The sequence below is a fragment of the Marmota monax genome, unplaced genomic scaffold (genome assembly GCF_021218885.2).
Source record: "Marmota monax isolate L192 unplaced genomic scaffold, Marmota_monax_Labrador192_F-V1.1 WCK01_AAM20220418_F8-fsc00009, whole genome shotgun sequence".
Lineage (NCBI taxonomy): Eukaryota > Metazoa > Chordata > Mammalia > Rodentia > Sciuridae > Marmota > Marmota monax.
This window is the reverse complement of record NW_026694710.1, coordinates 28,281,211-28,293,004: the sequence shown is the minus strand read 5'-3', so window position 1 is coordinate 28,293,004 and position 11,794 is coordinate 28,281,211.

Below are 11,794 nucleotides of genomic sequence, written 5' to 3'. Positions count from 1 at the left end.
CCAGCCTCAGCAATGGCAAGATGCTAAGCAATTCAGACCCTGTCTCTAACATACAAAATAAGGCTGGGGATGTGGCTCAGGCAAGTGCCCCTGAGTTCAATCCATGGTATCCAAGAAGTTTTAGGAAAATGCTGCAAAGCAAAAATTTTGTAATTTCAAAAGCAAAAACGAAACTGTAGCATCCAGTGATACATGCTACATATGCCAATTTTAAAGACAAATTTCCTAAGGAAGCAATTGCCACTTAGCTATTTACATACCATAGAGGGTAAAGGGATTGAAAATGAACTGAAAGTTCCATTTCAGTTTCATTTGATAGTATGCTCTGGAAATCTGCAATCTAAAGAGCTAACGGAACTTATTAAGTACCAGGTGACATGTGCCCGTAGTCCCAGTTACTCAGGAAGCTGAGGCAGGAGGATTATTTGAGGCCAGACTGGGCAAGATAACAAGACCCCATCTTTAAAAAAAAAAAAAATACATATATATTTAGTTGTTGATGGGCCTTTATTTTATTTATATATAGTGCTGAGAATTGAACCCTGTGCTTCACACATGCTAGACAAGTGCCCTGCCACTGAGCTACAGCCCTAAAAAATTTTTTTATCTAAAGAATATAGTTTATTTTCAATGCTGATTCCAGAAGTCTGTTTAATAAGTACGCGTATGGATCTTACTTTTCATGAGTGCCAGTTGTATTTGCTTAAGCATCAGACCCTGTAAATACCACAGCCTCCAATTCCTGTTGAGAAACGCCTTGTGAGTGGTGTTCCTTCTAGAGACTGAGCTGTTAATTAACTAAAGGGAGGAGCAAATGTCGAAGTTCGATAAATTCTAATGAGCTTCAACTTGAAACAAGCAACTAGATACATGGGTGCAGCTGGGATTACAGGTGTGCACCCCAGCTCCTCATAATGCCTTAAAAGTGTCCCCTGCTCCTTAGTGCCTGAAGCCCATTCCTTCACAGCCACAAACAGCCCAGTCATGAGCTGGTGGCCCATTTTAAGTCTTGACCAAAGCTCACTGTCTACAACAAAGGCATGTAGGTAAGAAATAGTAAGTCAACAGGCCCCACAGGTGCCAGGGCTGCATCCTCGGCACCCAGAGCTGGCTCAGTGGGGCTGGTTCCACAGAAGGGCCTGTGTATGGTACAGGACCCCTGGGACAAGCTGAATGCAGCTCCACAGTCCGTAGGAGCCCTTCTGAACAGGCCCAGGCTTGGTCCAGCTGGGCATCCTTGAACCCCTGGACACTGGACTTGAATTGTGACCCACCTTGGCCTCCAGAACAAGCCAGAAGGCCCGGGGTGGGCAGGACTGAGAGTACTGTGCTCCAGGGAGCTGATGCTGCAAGGCCTGGACCACAGCCCCGGGGCCCGGCAGAGGAGCAGCAAATGAAAACTATTCCTCAGGGACAGATGCCAAGGCCTGCGGACAGAGCCTGAGCCACAGCGGGGTATTCTAACAATGAGGAGCAGGGTCCCACTCAGGGAGGGGCCCAGTCGAACACCTGGCAAGATACTGGTCACTCCAGTAATCTCTGAACATCCCTCAGCCAGAGCAGAGTCCCAGGACCTGCCTGCGCTGGGCCAAGAGAGAGGGTTGATGACTCTCGAGGGGAGCAATGTGCTTGGCTGCCACCAGGGGTCGCTGCTAGCCATGGACCACAGAGCCAGGATTGGACCATAGAGGCCAGGTGCGATGCCAAAAGCCCCTGTGGACCTCCGGAGAAGTGGAGGAATGGAAGGGGGGCTTCAGAGGACAGTCTGAGGAGCCCAGCAGCCTGGGCAGATCCCTGAGGCTCCAGGAGGCGAGCAGCATCTGTGTTCAGCCTATCTGCAGAAAAGCGCCTGGTAGGTGGCAGAAGGCCTTGTGGGCTGTGCAGGCATTCCTAGGCAGGACAATGGCCCGCTGCAAATGGGGACTGGGGGACCACCCAGCCCTAAGCCTCAGGCCTCTGTCCTTCTCCCTCAGAGTCCTCCAGGCCCCACCCCCTTGTTCCATCCTAGTCAGCTCTTCCAAATCCCATGGATCTCCTGACTGGCCTCCTGGACTACCCCCTTCCACACAGGCACCTCCCAGTTCTGCTTGGACAGATGGTGGGTCCACCACCTCCCAGGAGCCATCCAAGAGCCTGCCAGGCCCACTTCACAGACAAGGGTGCTAAGGCCCACAGGGGTCGGTGCCACTGTCAAGGGAGGCTCTGGCCAGACAGTGTGTGGGCAGCACCTCTGCTGCCCTAGCTGGGGTTGTGGGTGGGGCCTAAAGCCCCCAGAGCTTATCATCTGCCAGCAGGGTAGGGGGGTTGGCAGGGCTCCCACCTCTTTGCAGGTCAGAGGTGGACTGAAGAGGGCTACAGAGGCAGAGGGCTGCAGCCAGGCCCCTCCTCACCAGCCCTGCCTACCTGGCCACTCCCATCCCTCTGTGAGCTGCTCAGGAGCCTGTCCCCCACTGGGGCCTCTCTGAGCCAAGCCCAGAGTCTGCCCAGAGAAGGCCCCATGGGGCAGCTAGACGTGTTGGGGCAGCCGGCCTGGCCTGGGGCCGTGCCGAGGACAGCGGCCTCTGGGCAGTATCCTGGGCCAGAGCCTCTCTGCAGGACAAAGGGGCCTTGTGTGTCTGAATGGGTATTTATCCTGGAGCCTGAGTTAACTTGGGGCCACGAGGCCAGGTGGGGGCCCTGGCACTGGCCCTCAGCGGGTAAATATGACCCCAGCTGGGCACACAGCAGTGGGTCTAGACTTCCGAAGCCCAGTGTCCCTGACATCTACGCAGTTGGTGCCCCCAAGGCTTCCTGCCAGGACAGGACATGGAAACAGGGCTGCCCCAGGCACCACCTCCAGGTGCCACAGCAGAGTAGGAAGGGAGGGGTCCTCAGGGAGGTGAGCCACAGTGCCCCTGCCCAAGCGAGGGGAGATCCACAGACCTCTGCAGCCCAGTGCCGTGTCCACCATCTCAGTGCCTGTGCTGAAGGCCACACCATCAGGGGTGCACATGGAGACTGGGCCTAGGAGGGAATTGGGGTCAGAAGAGGTCATGGGGTGGGGCCTGTGATGGGACCAGTGTCCAAAAAGAAAGGAGACCAGAGCTGCCACGTGAGGACACAGCAAGGAGGTGGTGTTGGCCGGCCAGGGAGCCTGCGCAGACCCGGGTGTGCTGACCCTGCCTCAGACGCCCAGCCCCCAACAGAGACAAGCCTGCTGTGGGAGACCCCGGGCAGTGGAGCACAGTAAGAGCCCACCATGGGAAGATGGGCTGCCTGGCCCCTGGCCCATCCACTGTGTGATCGTCCTCCTGTGGCCACCACCGTCCACAGCCTGGCTGGTGGCTTATGAGAGCTTTAGTCCCACACAGAGAAGCCCAGGTCCCCTCCAAGGGGCCATTGGCAAACATATTGGAGTGGGGCCCTGCCTCCCTCGCTGGTCCAGACCCTGGAGACAGGGCCAAGTGATCACTGCGTCTCCAAGCCCACTGCCCTCCATGCCTCATCCCACCCTGAAAGTCCCAAAGCTGCAGGAAAGGGTGCCCCTGGCCACCTGCAGACCCCACTGTCTCTAGCACCTCCTCCCGAGGCATGTGTTGCCCTAGCCAAGACTGACCCCACTCCCTGGGCCCTCAGAGTCCACAACAGTGAAGGTGGCCGCAGGTGAAGGAGGCACCCATGCGCCTCCTCCAGCCGCACACCCCATACTCAGGAAGGACTCCAGTGGTGTTGGTGCCAGTGACCTGGGCACACAAACCCGGGCTCCAAGTTTCACTGGACCCTTGGGCTGCTCTGGGTGGACTGAGCACAGGACTCTCATCCCCACTGAGAAAGTCCAGCAGGGCAGAGCCTGGAGGGTGGCCACCTAGTAAACGGGGACATGCTGAGGAGTTTCAAGTCCTGTCTCCAGGGCTGCTGGGCTGGACAAAGCCGGAAGAGGGACCGAGTCCTTCCTCAGGTGAGCCAGGGCAAGCCACCTCTCGGGCGTGTGGGGTGGAGGGCATGCTGGTGGGATGCTGCACGTAGCCTGCTGGCCCTGCTCAGAGGCCAGGGCTCCCGCCCCGCCCGCCCTGCTATGGGCCAGGCTGTCACGCTGGCCCAGTAGTTTGCCCAGAAGGCCGGCAGGGGGCGGGGTTGGGCCAGGCTGAGCCCCTCCTGCCCATGTCAGACCAGCTCTCAACTGTCATCCTCTTGTCCCATGACCCTTCACTTGGGCCTCCAGGGACCTTCTCCCCATGGCGTTGAGGGGCCACCTGACCACCAAGTCCTCCCATCAGACCTGAGCAGCTAGCCACAGCTGGGGTCTTAAAGTGGCCTTGCCCCCCCACACCCTCTATCCTAAAGGCCCCCCTGCACTCACCAGGCTTCCAGAAAGCTTGTGAGGACAGAGCCAGGTGACAGTGGGGAGAGCTCAAGTCCCACAAGGGTAGGTATTGATCACATCAGGTACCACTTCCCACTGTGGGACAGGGGTCCTAGGTAAGGCTGGGATGGCCCTGTTGAGACCCCTGGGGGTGGAGGGGAAGGCTGTCTTCCTGCAGGGCTTGTGGGGCTCAGCCCCTCACCTCCATGATCCTGCAGGTTGGGCCAGACTCCTCTGAGGAGCACCTGCAGCCTGGCAACAAGGGCACAGGTGCTTGTGAGAAGAACACACCAAGAGTCTCCATACTCACAGCCTCACTCTGCTCCAGGCCACAAAGGGTGAGGGCTTCACATCCCTGCAGGTGGTGTGGGCACATAGCCACCATCCAAGAGGAGGCCTTTCGGGGCCCACGCCTCCATCACACCTCCATCACCCTCCATCACACCTCCATCACCCTCCATCACCCTCCATCACCCTCCATCACCCTCCATCACACCTCCATCACCCTCCATCACCCTCCATCACACCTCCATCACCCTCCATCACCCTCCATCACCCTCCATCACTCTCCATCACCCTCCATCACCCTCCATCATCCTCCATCACACCTCCATCACCCTCCATCACCCTCCATCACCTTCATCACCTCCATCACTCTCCATCACCCTCCATCACCCTCCATCACCCTCCATCACACCTCCATCACACCTCCATCACCCTCCATCACACCTCCATCACCCTCCATCACACCTCCATCAACCTCCATCACACCTCCATCACCCTCCATCACACCTCCATCACCCTCCATCACCCTCCATCACCCTCCATCACACCTCCATCAACCTCCATCACCCTCCATCACCCTCCATCACTCTCCATCACCCTCCATCACACCTCCGTCACCCTCCATCACACCTCCATCACCCTCCATCACCCTCCATCACACCTCCATCACACCTCCATCACCCTCCATCACACCTCCATCACCCTCCATCACACCTCCATCACCCTCCATCACACCTCCGTCACCCTCCATCACCCTCCATCACACCTCCATCACACCTCCATCACCCTCCATCACCCTCCATCACTCTCCATCACCCTCCATCACCCTCCATCACACCTCCATCACCCTCCATCACCCTCCATTGCTGCAGTCTGGCTGGGCACAAAATCACGAGCCACTCAAGCAGGAACAAAGTTTATTTTTTGAAACTGCCGCCAATGTCCGGTACCGCCCGGGAAGATTTTTTCCACCCACGCGGCCTCCTCCCGGACCTACAGAGAGCGCTCCTCCCCTGGAACTCCCTCCTACTGTACTTCCCCAACCAATGGGAACTCTCCAGGAGTCCCGTAGCCGGCCTAGGTGAACAGCAGGAATCCAATATCCATATGAATGCAAATCTTAACATAATCATATCATCTCAATGGCTAGCTGGCGTCACCTTTCGACCAAAAATGCCATGCATCATATACTTGGCTCTTAGCATCTCTCTCCCCCCTTCTGTTTAAGTAACAAGCAATCTGGCTAGGGACCGTGCCTGTTAGGTTTGTCCAATTCAACATATGGTTCTTACCCGTCATCCGGAAAACTGACCTTTAGGCGTCAGCCTCCTGTCTTAGGTTGATACCACTGCAATTGGATCATACCCGTCACTGACTACCGGTCCAGCATATAGCCATACTTGTGGATAGGCCTATGTACCAGTGGGGGGGTGAGGTTCTTTGCCTCACCTCTGTTGGCCCCCAAATTTGGCCCTTGGTGCCGGTGGGGGGGTGAGGTTCTTTACCTCACCTCTGTGTGGCCCCCAAAATTAGACCATCACTAGTAGAAGGGAGGAGGATACAGAAATGTCATGACACCAAGTCAATTAACGGCTCCTAGGAAAAATTACATCACTGGTGACACATCAGCAAAGATACGCTAGCACTAGGAGGCCACGTGGGTGGAAAAAATCTTCCCCGTACGGGCCACCAGTGTTTCAAAAAATAAACTTTGTTCCTGCTTGAGTGGCTCGTGATTTTGTGCCCAGCCAGACTGCGGCACTCCATCACACCTCCATCACCCTCCATCACACCTCCATCACACCTCCATCACCCTCTATCACACCTCCATCACCCTCCATCACACCTCCATCAACCTCCATCAACCTCCATCACACCTCCATCACCCTCCATCACACCTCCATCACACCTCCATCACCCTCCATCACCCTCCATCACACCTCCATCACCCTCCATCACACCTCCATCAACCTCCATCACCCTCCATCACCCTCCATCACCCTCCATCACACCTCCATCACCCTCCATCACACCTCCATCACACCTCCATCACCCTCCATCACCCTCCATCACCCTCCATCACCCTCCATCACCCTCCATCACACCTCCATCACCTCCATCACACCTCTATCACCTTCATCACACCTCCATCACCCTCCATCACATCTCCATCACCCGCCATCACACCTCCATCGAGCATCAGCTCTGGCCTCCTGTCTCTCCACCCTGCACACCCCTGCACTGACAGCCCACCCAGGCCAGGCTCACTGGGACCCAGATCCCCTCCACTGGGGAGATGTTACCTGGGGCTGCACAGGGAGAGGACAGGCTTCTGCTTATTTCTGAGGAAGGAGAAAGCATGGAATGAGTGGGAGACACAGGGGCCTTCAGCCTGTAAAGGAAAGGCTCTTGGGACAGCACAGTGGCACACCCTGTAATCTCAGCAACTGAGGAGGCTTGGGCAAGAGGATCACAAGTTTGAGGCTAGCCTCAGCAATTTAGTGAGGCCTTAAGCAACTTAGTGAGACCCCATCTCAGAATAAAAAGGAAAAAGAGCTGAAAATGTAGCTCAGTGGAAAAGCACTCCGAGTTCACTCCCAATACCATGGAAACAAGGGAGGGGAGGGGAGGACCGGCTTCTATGTGGGTGGACTAGGCTATCTGTGTACTGCTGGTGGCCCTTCTGCTGGTGATCTTGGTGCCAGGCTGGAGGTGCTCCTCAGAGGAGTCTGGCCCAACCCACAGGATCATGGAGGTGAGGGGCCAAGCCCCACAAGCCCTGCAGGAAGACAGCCTTCCCCTCCACCCCCAGGGGGTCTCAGCAGGGCCCTCCTGGGCCTTACCTGGGACCCCTGTCCCACAGTAGGAAGTGGTGCCTGAGGTGACCAATACCCACCCTTGTGGGACTTGAGCTCTTTGGTGAGTCTGCAAACCTCCAAGTCTGTTCACTCCCAAAGAAGCAGGAGAGTGTTGAGAGAATCCTGTCCAGGGGGCTGTCAGCAGAGACCACCGTGGCCCTGCAGGTCTGGGGGGCCCTCCACACAGTGGGTCCAGAACTTTCTGGTGCCCCCCAGGAGAGGAGGAGAGCTGGGCAGAGCTGGAGCATGGTAAGCCTGAGGGGGCCCCAGAGGGAGTTTTTTCTGAGTCCTCCCTGATATGTCCAGCTTGGCAGGATGATTCCAGACCGCGACTGTGGGGCCAGCACTGCACAGTGCCTCAGGATGAATCAAGGTGTTCCAAGTGCCTTCCTGCAGGCACCTGGCTTCAGGGAGCTGAGAGGGCCCAGAGCTTCTGCCTGGGGTGTCTGGTAGCCTTAGAGCCGCTGCCCCTGTCTAGAACCCCCAGCTCCTGGCCCAGCCTAAATGCTAAGGCCCCTCCAAGTTCCCACAGGTTGATTCCAAAAGGCAGGGAGCCAGGGCTGGGGTGGGCAGGGGCCAGGCCTAAGCTGTGTATAGACTCCCACCTGGTGCCCCGTCCCCATCAGTCAACAAGGGGCTGGACTCTGGACCCTGAGGCAGCTGTGCACACTGGCCTTGTGTCTGTGCCTTCTGTGCCAGGGTCTGTCCCAGCTGGGCGGGTGTGGAGGTGCAGATGTGACCGGACACAGGAGCGGGGCTGGATTTGTCCACATTGCAGTCACCCAGAGTGGGTTCCAGGTGATCCTCTGTGCCCACCAATATCCTGCTGCTCTTCATAGTGGCCCCATTCCCACCCCACATGCACTCATGGGGGCTCACCTGCCTGCCCCTGAGCTGGGGTGCAGGTTCTCCACCTGTGCCTGACAGGGTTCCCGACAGTTCAAGGCCAGCGCAGCAGGGGGTATGAAAGGCCTCAGCCCACACAGACAGGCAGCCAGAGGCAGCCAGAGACTGTGGTGAAACTGGACATTGCCACAGGGTGCAAGGAGCCCCCACCCCAACTGGCCCAGCAGCTCAGCTGGCAAGCAGGCAGATGGGTGGGCCAGTGTCCATCTGAGAGGTTGGCAGGGCTTGGCTGGGTCTAGCTCTGCACCCTGCCTTTGGACCCCAGGCTGGTCCCTCATCCTTTCTGTCCTGCAGGAAGGTCCTGGGCCCTGTGACCCTCAGGCTTCTCTGGATTTGGAAGGTGACCACCCAGATTAGCTGAGGCAGGCCCTGCATGGGCCCAAGACAGGGCGCCTTGTGCGGCAGACCTCAGTGGGGAGGCCTCAAGAATCAGAAACACATGGTGGCCCACTGGGCCCACACCCGGCCCTCAGGCAGCTCACCCACAGAGCCATGCTGGGCTGTAGCTGCTGGCCTTCCTATCCGGCCCCCACCCAGCCTGGAATCCCAGACCCCTCCCCTCAGCCTCCACTAGCTGGCCCTCCAGAGCCCTCCCCGTCCCTGACCCAGCCATCAACACCTGGGGCATAGATGGTGGTGGCAGGGCCCTGCCCCTCACCCCTGCATGGGACACCACTGTGGGCAGTCCCTCTACCATCACATGGGAACTCCTGGCAAAGAGGACTCCTTGGAGGGCCCCGGAGGTGGGGAGAGTGGCCCTGCCAGAATGGACTCCACTCCCAGGGGAGGGTTCCAGTGCCCCTTGGTGTCTAGCTGGCCAAAGAGTCAGAGGGGCTGCCAAGGGGGCTTGTGTCCCTGGGAGGTCCCACCTGGCCCTAGGGCCACTCAAACCAGGCGGGTTGGGGCCAGATCTGCACCCGCCCTGACGTGCCCAAGGTCCTGCCCCCGCACCGGAGGACTCCCTGTGTGCCAGGTGCTGGTTCCTCTGCCAGAAGCATGAGCTCACTCCACCCCCTCGGGCAGGGCGGGCTGAGGCGTCCCCACCCCATAGGCTACGTGACTTGCCCGAGGCCACGAAGCCTTTCTTCAGCTCCCCACCCTGTCCCCCTCCCTACCCCCACAGTTTCCTGGAACAGCCCTGGAGACCTGAGCCTGTCGGGTCCTCACATGGACGGGGCAACCCCGGCCAACTCTGACCCAGGAGCGGAGGACGCAGGGAAGATCCTGCAGGACAGCTAGGTGAGCACCAGGAGAGAGGCCAGGCCCAGGCCCAGGGCACCAACGGATGCTGTCCAGGCAGGGGACGTCAGGGGCTGCACCAGGATCTGAAGGAGGAGAGCTCTTCAGCTGGCCCAGGCCCAGGGTGGCCACCCAGCCAGGCAGAGGCTCCCACAGAGCTGGCCATCAGGCCTGTTGTTGTCACATGTGTCTGCTGGGCTCCGCCATTGAAGCAGAAAGTGCCAGGGGCTCTCCCACAGTGCTCCTGGAATCCCCTTCCCACAAGCCCAGAAAGTCCCCTCCTCTGGCTAGGGACAACTGAGCAGGGCCTGAGCAGCCAGGCAGGATCAGAAAGTGCTTCCAGCAGGAGGGGTCCTGGGCCTGGCAGGATGTGGGACCCGGGGGCAAGGGGCTGACAGGGGAGGCCTCACCCAGGCGAAGGTGAGGAGACCTGGAGCTGGGCCAGGTGGCAGTATCTCTGGGCCCAGACTGGGGCACTCACCTCCCTAGTTGTCCACTCCAGGGCCAGGCTCCAGACCCCATCTCCTAGTGGAGTCCCAAACCCAAGCATAGAACCTAGGCCCCTGAGTGGAGTCAGCCCCTGTAGACCAGGGACACTACAGTGACCGTTGCGGGTGAGCCAGCCCCCTGTAGGGCAGGGCAGGCCTCCACCCTGCCTTCCATCCAGCACAGCGAGGGACCCAGGCCACTGCCTGGTGAGCTCTGTGAGGGCCCTAGAGCCCAGGAGCCCCTCCCTGAAGAGGATCATGACTCTCAGGCCTGGTGCCCTTCCAAGGGCTCCCTGCTTAGGGAGCCACAGGCCCAGCCCAGGCCAGCTTGGCACTTTCCCGCTGAGACTGAGACGGCTCAGGAGTGCTCCCAGAGCCCGGGCTTGAACTTGAGAGTGGAGAGAGATGAGCACACCAGCCACAGGCCACAGGCACTGGAGCCCAGGGGGCACCCCAAGGACACAAACTCAGAGCAGCATGGCCTCAGGAAGGCCAGGCATGGGGTGACGATGCTGGAGTGGCCATGAACAGCAGTGCTGGGGGTCCCATGTGCTGGCTTGGGGGTAACCCAGTTGCCAGGCCCCAGGCATGATTACTGTCCCTTGACCCTCTAAACACTGGGCTGATCTCAGCCCTGGCCATACTGAGCCCACACCCTGGCCACTCCCAGGCTGTGCCAAGCCTGGCTCCATGGGAGGTGGGCATCTTGGTCATGTCCTACTGGGTCCTTGCTGGGAGACGCAGCACAGTGCCAGGTACAAGGTCCCAGGAGTCCTGCTGCTGGGGGGTGGGGAGGGGCACACCAGCAAGGATCAGGGCCAGCGTGGAGACGGACAGGCAGCTGGGGGGTAGTGGGGTGCTCATGCTGGGGCCCTGCCAGGTCCCCAGCCAGGTTGTTGGAGAGGAGGGCTGGGGGCACTCAGAGGTACGCAGCAGTGCTCAGTGGAAGCCACCTCTCCAGGGCCCAGAACTGGGGCTGCTTAAGGGCTCTGAGACCCAGGGGCACAGGCCATGGCCATGGCAACGCACAAGAGCTGCTGGGGCAGGAAACATCTGCGTCCCCCTCCCCAACCCCAGACCAAGGGGAAGCCAGCAGACAATCAGAGCTGGGGCTGGGGACAGCCTCTGCCCAAGGTTGGGAGGGGCACAGGGCACCCTGGAACCAAGTTCAGTGTGTGATGGGCTAGGGGCTAAGGGACAGATGGAGGACTCCCTGGAGGAGGCAGCCCTCCTGCTGAGAGGCCTTCAGGGCAGGTGTGGGCACCTATCGGCTGGGGAGGCCAGGCAAGGCACCCTGGGGGAGAGATGGCTGCTGTGTCCTAGCCCAGTCCCCCCAGGGTGCTGCCCTTGGACTCCACCAGCAGGAGCCCCCATTCCCCAAGGCTTCATGCATGATTCCTCAGACCTGGAAAGCAGTAGGTGAGGGACCACCCAGGCCCAGGGGAAGGCAGGCAGCATCCTCAGGTCTCCCTGCCCAAGGCTCGGGGTATCCTGGCTGGCCAAAGGCCCTCCACGTGGGGAGCAACTGTGGTGTCTCTGTGACCACTCAGCAAGAACCCCTGGCCCCTTGCCCCTGCCCAGGATGGCTCGTGGGAAGCCCTGGGCTCTGTCCCTTCACCTCCTCCCACAAGGCTCAAGGGCCTCCTTGCTGTGTGCTATAATGGAAGCCACCAAGA